The following is a 9,231-nucleotide window of genomic DNA, read 5'->3' on the forward strand; positions in this document are numbered from 1 at the left end:
TCTGTAGCTTCTCTCTGGGGTTACCTATGTTTTGTTCCAGTGGCTCATTTCGCACCTGTTTCCCCAACACCTGACTCAGAGCTTATTAACTTGGGCAACATCCGAGCTCTTTGTGATCTCACTCGTCCTGAGGAAGGTCAGTAGCACCAAGTGCCTTGCTTAAGGGTTCATATATCCACAAGGGTCCACACTGGATCCCTGACCGGGAATCAAACCCCCGATCTCCTGTGCCAAAGTCAGTAGTGTCGACCACTGAGCTGAACTGACTCTTGTTACCTGAGGTATTGAGTATTTCTGATCTATATATAATCTTGGTCCTGATTGTGTGTGTGAGTGTTTGTGTGTCTGTGTGTGTGTGTGTTTGTGTGTGTGTGTGTGTGTGTGTGTGTGTGTGAGTGTGTGTGTGTGTGTGTGCGTGCTCTGAGCTCTTCTCTCCTCTTTCTCCTGCTGTTCTTACTCAGTTTTATCTGCTGTTTATTGTGAAAATGAAGATGTATATGAAACAGCAGGTGATGAAAGAGTTGTAGATGAAACTACCTGACAGTAAACAGTTAGTGTTAGCATTAAAATGCTGCTGACATGTTCATCAAATACATCACATTGATCTCATCGTCCCTCTGAACTGTCCTCACTCACTGTTGGAGTCAAACTGACACATTGTGACTTCTGAAGTCAGTGAAGCTCTAAATTACATCTTTGAACAGGAAATGTGTTTGTGACTCTTCAGCTCTGTCTCCTCTCACAGGGAGAAGATGATCTGCTGCATCCTGCTGCTCCTCACACTGACCTCCTGTGTCTGTGGTTAGTTTACTCCTTCACTTTATTATCTAGAAACTGATACAAGTCCTCAGTTAGTCTGCTCCTCACTTTCCCTCTCTGTCTCCTCAACAGGAACATTTGTAGTGAATGTGACACAGAGTCCTATCAGGCAGAGGAGAACCACAACATCACACTGGAGTGGAGCTTCACAACCAAACCTCACACTCCACTGACTCCTTTATATTTCTTGTGAGATGTTTACTGATGATCTCAAAGCCTCAAAGTCCTGTATCATCTACATGAGGGTGTTGAGTCCCCAGAGTCTCAGGATGAAGAGTTTTCAGGACGAGTCCAGTGTGACAAAGACGTCCTCAGAGAAGGACGAATCAGACTTCATGTGTCCAGACTGAGGACTGAGGACTCAGGACTGTACCTGTGTTACGGGTCCTCACCTCTGATGGGAGGAGCTCTGGTAAATGTCGACTCAGCGTCTCTGGTAAGTAGATCCAGTAGAACTCAGTAGAAAGCTCTTTTTATAAATGGTTATCAGTGTTGTACAGACTCTGCTGCTGAACTAGACTTGATGGAGTTTGGCTGCTCAGCTCTATAATATTTATAGTTTTTTTCATTGTTCTCTTCAGCAGCTGTTGATCAGCCTGAAACTCAGAGACCAACTGAGAGACCAGAACCAGAGAGTCGGGGAAGGATCGGCCTCTACGCTGGACTGGGACTGACAGCAGCAGCAGCAGCAGCTCTACTGGTCAAACTCTGCTGTTCCTCAAGTCCTTGTTTCACTAAATCTCCTGATGAGACAGTAAACCTTTATTCAGAGGTGTAAGAGTGACGTTCCTGTCCAGAATACAGTTCTTCTTTCTTCATCACATGTATTGTGTATATATGTATATTGTAAATAAACTTTATTTATATATGAGAAGTTGTCATCACTCTGTGTGTAAATCTTTGAATATCAGACCCAGAAGTTTCCCAAAGAAGCAAAGACTCCAACAGTTTGTCACCAACAACAGAAACAACGATGATAAACTTCATCAACAGCTGGTTTAACCAATTGGCTCACAGGTGTGGTAACGTTACAGTCGGTGCTTTGGAATTGCAAGGAAGTGACATCATGATAAACTTCTGTGTCTAATGTACACCCATAATACTTTCTATCATTATAATACTTTATTTCATTATAATGTTCAGGTTTTTAAAACGTGTTGTTTTCTGTAGTTCTCACAAGATAATCGGTGCCCCAGTCTCCCTTAAGAAGACATAGTACTTTAAGAGAAGTTGTTCCTCTGTTTCACCACAGGAGGGAGTATCACATGAAGTGAGCAGGTGTAGCAGAGGTAAACAGGCCACACATTGTAATGCACAGAGCAAAAGACTGTAGACAAAATGTGTAACCATGTACTATGTCTATATTTTGCAGACTGTTCCAGTAAAAGATACACACTGGTTTTAATTCATTTGAATTCAAGTGTGCAACATGTGGTCTCAGGCAGAAATGACACACAAATATCAAATTCATTTGATTATTTTTCATTAACTTTATTTACATCCTGAGCCTTATAAATACATGAAGTTTATTTGTTATTTTTCCACAAGATGTTCAATCAATCAATCAATAGGAGGACGATTGACATCCTGGGTATATACAGAGTAAAAAACCTACAATTAAAAAGTTTAGAGGGAAAAAACCTTTGCCAGCTGAACACCACACCTACATAACACAACACCCAGTACTGAAATTAGACACACTATGACTCTGACTGTTGAGTTGAGTATATAGCTCGATCCGATTTTTGTGACTTCTTCTTCTTTCTGTAATGATTTTATCTGACTATCTGTTTGTATATTTATTTGATTAATACATATATTAAATTAATATTGTTGGACTTCTGTTATGTTGTCATTCTCATCTTTATTTCTGCTCCTGTGAAGCACCAGTATTAATGAAGTTTATTATTATTGACATCACACACACAAGAGTCAGAACAACTTCTCTCATAGAAATATAAATTTATTTACAGTATATTCACATTATAAACTGAACATGAGGAGATTTTATTGTACATTGTAACAGTTTCCATCAGTACTCAAGAGGATTAAGATATAATAATAATAATAATAATAATAATAATAATAATGTGCAGAGCTGGTGGATGGAGCTTTAAATGAAGCAACAGGAGGAGAAAGAAGAAGTGGAGGTGGACTCAGGGCTCAGAGTGGGACGACAGTGTGAAGACGTCTTGACATCCAAATCTAATGTGATTTTAGTCAAATTTTAATTTGTCAGATCAAAATGGAAACATTATTTACACTGAAATGAGGTGTTGATGCTGTAATGACTCAATTTAAACTCTAAACCAAAACAATTAAAACATAATGTAACACAAAAATATGAATTTCATGTCACAGATAAATCTTTGACTGAGGCCTGTCGTTATGATAGAGGAGAGGAGAAGTTCAATGATACTGAAACATACATGAAGAAAACACTTGAGGTAAAACAGGAAAGTGTCTGATGGTCTAAATGAGCACAAAGAGCTCCCTCTTAGTGGCCGTGCTCATTAACAACAGTTATATACTATTTCTTAGAATTACAGCAATGAAAAAGTGGACAATAACAGGCAGCAAATAACAACAAGCTGTAACAGACAGCGGAGAAATCAGAATCAAAAATACAGTTTTACAGTTTTCAGGCAGTAAATGGAGAACATCAACATCAACACAAACAAGTCGCATCACTTCCTGTGAGCTGCCACAGTTTCATACCATCAGGTCAGTGCATGATGGGTAAGTCAGTAAAAGTAGACAAAGCTTCTCAGCATTATTTCATGAAGTGACACAAGTGCACGTTTCACATCTGTCTGACACAGTTAACAAGGTGTCCTTTTCAAAATAAGACTAGGTATAGATCTAGTGAATGACTGGACCGTGTATTGTTTCCACTGTAAAGACGTAATAGAAACTGTTCCCACCAAATCATTTTGAAAGAGCCAAATGGGAAAAGTCCAACACTGGACCACCAATGGTGTAACTTCATCACTCAGTCAGTCAGTCACAGACTTTACCGACCACTTTTATTATTGGCTGGACCACATACCACTGTTGTGGTCCAGCCAATGATGGATGACAGTGTCCTGTGCTCTTATAGTCACTTACTGAAGAAACTAAAGGGAAAACAGTGTTTTCAGTGTCTGTGGTCCAAAGTTGAATTTCTGACACTTTCACTACTTTGTGGATCAAACTGTTTCTGCTGAGCTGAAACTTTTCTCAGATCCAACATTGAACTCTGGGTAAGAAATCATCATCATAAGAAAACAAAAGAAAGAGTCAGAACAACAGCTGCTGTCAGTCCCAGTCCACAGTAGAGGCTGATCCTTCCCCGGACTTGCTGTGTTTGGTTCTCCAGGTTCTGTCTCAGGGCTGTCTCAGGTTCAGATCGATCCCTCGCTGCTGCAAAGAGACCCAAACAAATCTGTGTTGTTCATGTAAAGAAAAACATTTCACTAATAAAACAAAAACAGAAATAACAGCAACAGAATAAAGTGAAAAATATTTCCCAGATTTTCACTAGAAGCAGTTTAAATGAATCTGTGAAGAAACTTCTACTGGATCGACTCACCAGAGACACTGAGGTAACATTTGTTAAAGCTCCTCCCATAATCTGTGTTGACTTCACACAGGTACAGTCCTGAGTCCTCAGTCCTCAGTCTGGACACATGAAGTTTGATTCGTCCTTTCTCTGAGGACGTCTTTTCACACTGCGATCGTCCTGAAAACTGTTCATCCTGAGACTCTGGGGACTCAACACCCTCATGTAGATGATACAGGACTGAGTCTCTGAGATCAGTGATCAGTTCACAGAAGATAATAAGGGAGTCAGGTGGAGTGTGAGGTTTGGTTGTGAAGCTCCACTCCAGTGTGATGTTGTGGTTCTCCTCTGCCTGATAGGAGCTCTGTGTCACATTCACTACAAATGTTCCGTTGAGGAGACAGAGAGGGAAAGTGAGGAGCAGACTAACTGAGGACTTGTATCAGTTTCTAAGATAATAAAGTGAAGGAGTAAAACTAACCACAGACACAGGAGGTCAGGTGTGAGGAGGCGCAGGAATGCAGCAGATCATCTTATCTCTCTCCGTGAGAGGAGACAGAGCTGAAGAGTCACAAACACATTTCCTGTTCAAAGATGTAATTAGAGCTTCACTGACTTCGAAGAAGTCACAATGTGTCAGTTTTGACTCCAACAGTGAGTGAGGACAGATTCAGAGGGACGATGAGATATCATGTGATGTATTTGATGAACATCGTCTCAGCAGATTTTAATGCTGACACTAACTGTTTACTGTCAGGTAGTTTCATCTACACTTTTCATCACCTGCTGTTCATATACATCTTCATTTTCCAAATAAACAGCAGATAAAACTGAGTAAGAACAGCAGGAGAAAGAGGAGAGAAGAGCTCAGAGCACGCACACACACGCACGGACACACGACCACACACGCACCACACACACACACACACACGCACACACACACACAACTCTTTAAGGTCGTGGTTTTTTGCGGAATTAAAACTCAGCGTTCAGGCGCTTATTGATGGAGCAGCAGCAGAAAGAACAAGTCAGGTTTGATGGACGCATCATTAGTCACGTTTGTTTCTCAGCGCACATCATAAGTGTCTGTATCTGCCTGCACCAACCACCTTTACACAGCACGGACATTTCAGAAAGACCTTTCTCACGGACGGTTTGTCTGACGGTCTGGATTATTTCCTACGTCACACTGATAATAATATTCACAAAATAACACCGAACAAGACTGAAGGGATCTGAATTGCTTTGGATGGGTATCGTTAGTGTTTTATCTTTAATTTTATCTTTTAATAATATTTTTTTTAAATAATTCAAATGGGATTATTAATGATCATTAAGACCAAAGAAAGCCACTGCACTGCCCCAAAGCTCCAGCGTTTAAATGAGAAAGAAAAGTCTCTAAAGCGTCTTTAAATCTACAGAGAGAAAAACTCTCTTCAGCTTCTTGTCTAATGTGCAGTTTCCTGAGATCTAACAAACACACTCACATCACACTAAATGTTCAATTATAACATGTGATCTTCACCCGCTGCATCAAGTTTCCTCCGGAACCAACACAACAACGTCAACTCTGTATTTAGACTTTACCTTCAGTCTCTTCTGTCATGGCGACGCAGAGAAAACAGCATTCAGTCAACGTGGCACCTCAGTGCGGAGTTCCCCTTTACACAGGGGGATATCGGTGAAATGCACCTCTCACTCTGATCATGACTGGTCCTCACACAGAGGGTGCGGTTTTTTTTACAATGTACTTGATGGTTGCCGTTTGAAACTCACTCACTTCCTGTTCCTGTGTCAGATGAGAACAGTTTTATAATTTGAATCACATTTCTCAGCTATTCTAGCTGTAGAGGAGTGCCTCGGGGCTGAGCACCCGTGGCACTAATAAAGTGCAGAGCTGGTGGATGGAGCTTTAAATGAAGCAACAGGAGGAGAAAGAAGAAGTGGAGGTGGACTCAGGGCTCAGAGTGGGACTGACAGTGTGAAGACGTCTTGACTCCAAATCTAATGTGATTTTAGTCAAATTTTACATTTGTCAGATCAAATGGAAACATTATTTACACTGAAATGAGTTGTTGATGCTGTAATGACTCAATTTAAACTCTAAACCAAAACAATATAAACATAATGTAACACAAAAATATGAATTTCATGTCACAGATAAATCTTTGACTCAGGTCCTGTCGTTATGATAGAGGAGAGGAGAAGTTCAATGATACTGAAACATACATGAAGAAAACACTTGAGGTAAAACAGGAAAGTGTCTGATGGTCTAAATGAGCACAAAGAGCTCCCTCTAGTGACCGTGCTCATTAACAACAGTGTTAACTCACAGCTTTTCTCTGGAGATTACAGCCAATGAAAAAGTGACAATAACAGGCAGCAAATAACAACAAGCTGTAACAGACAGGGAGAAAATCAGAATCAAAAATACAGTTTTACAGTTTTCAGACAGTAAATGGAAGAACATCAACATCAACACAAACAGTCGCATCACTTCCTGTGAGCTACTACAGGTTCATACAGGTTCATACCGTTCATACAGGTTTTTTTTTACAATGTACTTGATGGTTGCCGTTTGAAACTCACTCACTTCCTGTTCCTGTGTCAGATGAGAACAGTCACTGTTCATGGCATCAGTCTATCAGCCTCAGACTCCGTCCTCCTGCATGAAGCCTGTTCTACCTGACTACATGAACACTGAACCATTATCTAATGTTCACACACAAACACACACACACACACACACACACACACACCACACACACACCAAACACACACAACAGCACACACAACACACACACACACAAACACTCACACACACACACAACACAAACACACACCACACATACACACACACACACAAACCACACACAAACACACACACACACACACACAAACACCTCACACCACACACACACAAACACACACAAACACACACACACAAACACACACACACACACACACACCAAACACACACAAACACAACACACACACACACACAAACACATCACACACACTCACACACAAAACAACACACAAACACACACACACACACACACACACACACACATACACACACAATCAGGACCAGATTATATATAGATCAGAAATACTCAATACCTCAGATGACAAGAGTCAGTTCAGCTCAGTGGTCGACACTACTGACTTTGACACAGGAGATCGGGGGTTCGATTCCCGGTCAGGGATTTAGTCTGGACCCTTGTGGATATATGAACCCTTAAGCAAGGCACTTCTGCTACTGACCTTCCTCAGGACGAGTGAGACCACAAAGGGCTCGGATGTTGCCCAGGTTAATAAGCTCTGAGTCAGGTGTCGGGGAAACAGGTGAGAAATGAGCCACTGGAACAAAACATAGGTAACCCAAGAGAGAAGCTACATGATGTGGGATATATGGATGATCTGAAATATCCAAGCTGACAGAGAAACAGCTCCTAGACCAGCGTTCACACATCCACAACATGCTACGGCAAGAGGAGCCAGGACGACAGGTCAGAGAGGGAGATCATCCTCCTCTCAACAATCGAACACATAAGAATTACCTACCTCTCTGTCCCTGTCGCTCAGTAGTCTCTCTGTCGTTAAGCCGTGTGTGAAAGAAAAAATCACTGGATTGGATTGAGTCTGAAGTTGAGTCACAGTGGTGAAACTGAGGTACAGAACTGTCAGGTCAGAACTGCCTGGTGACACACTCTCTCTTTCTGAACCAGAGAAGCTTTTGATATGAGCTGTAACTGTCTGTGATGTGGTGCTTAGAATCACATGGATGCTTGCTCGTAGGAGAAAGTACAGACTGACTGAGGACTGATCTAAACTGACTCAGGTTATACTCAGGTCTTCCTTCTCATTATTATTTGACTATCTGTTTGTATATTTATCTATCTATATCTATTAAATTAATATTGTTGGACTTCTGTTATGTTGTCATTCTCATCTTTATTTCTGCTCCTGTGAAGCACCAGTATTAATAAAGTTTATTATTATTGACATCACACACACAAGAGTCAGAACAACTTCTCTCATAGAAATAGACATTTATTTAAAGTATATTCACATTATAAACTGAACATGAGGAGATTTTATTGTACATTGTAACAGTTTCCATCAGTAGTTAAGAGGATTAAGATAAAGTGTAGAGCTGGTGGATGGAGCTTTAAATGAAGCAACAGGAGGAGAAAGAAGAAGTGGAGGTGGACTCAGGGCTCAGAGTGGGACTGACAGTGTGAAGACGTCTTGACTGAGATTTTAGTCAAATTTTACATTTGTCAGATCAAATGGAAACATTATTTACACTGATATGAGTTGTTGATGCTGTAATGACTCAATTTAAACTCTACACCAAAACAATATAAACATAATGTAACACAAAAATTTGAATTTCATGTCACAGATAAACCTTTGACTCAGGTCCTGTCGTTATGATAGAGGAGAGGAGAAGTTCAATGATACTGAAACATACATGAAGAAAACACTTGAGGTAAAACAGGAAAGTGTCTGATGGTCTAAATGAGCACAAAGAGCTCCCTCTAGTGACCGTGCTCATTAACAACAGTGTTAACTCACAGCTAATAATTATAATTATAATAATTATTATTAATAATTAATAATTAAAAAATTAAACCAAATCTAACATCATGACCAATAAAAGGGAAACTTTGGACTACAAAAAAGTCTCCTAGCCTTTTAATTTACTTTCCAATATTTATTTTGTTTTTATTTATCTTTCTTCAATTTTTTTTAAAATGTATTTACAATTTTTGATTTTTAGCACTATATAGCCTGTTATCATTTCCACCATTGTTTACTGAATATTATTCTTTTCTGCAAATTAATTCCCTATTCCTCTATCT

Source organism: Seriola dumerili, unplaced genomic scaffold (genome assembly GCF_002260705.1).
Source record: "Seriola dumerili isolate Sdu_G_001 unplaced genomic scaffold, Sdu_1.0 BDQW01000388.1, whole genome shotgun sequence".
Taxonomy (NCBI): Eukaryota; Metazoa; Chordata; class Actinopteri; order Carangiformes; family Carangidae; genus Seriola; species Seriola dumerili.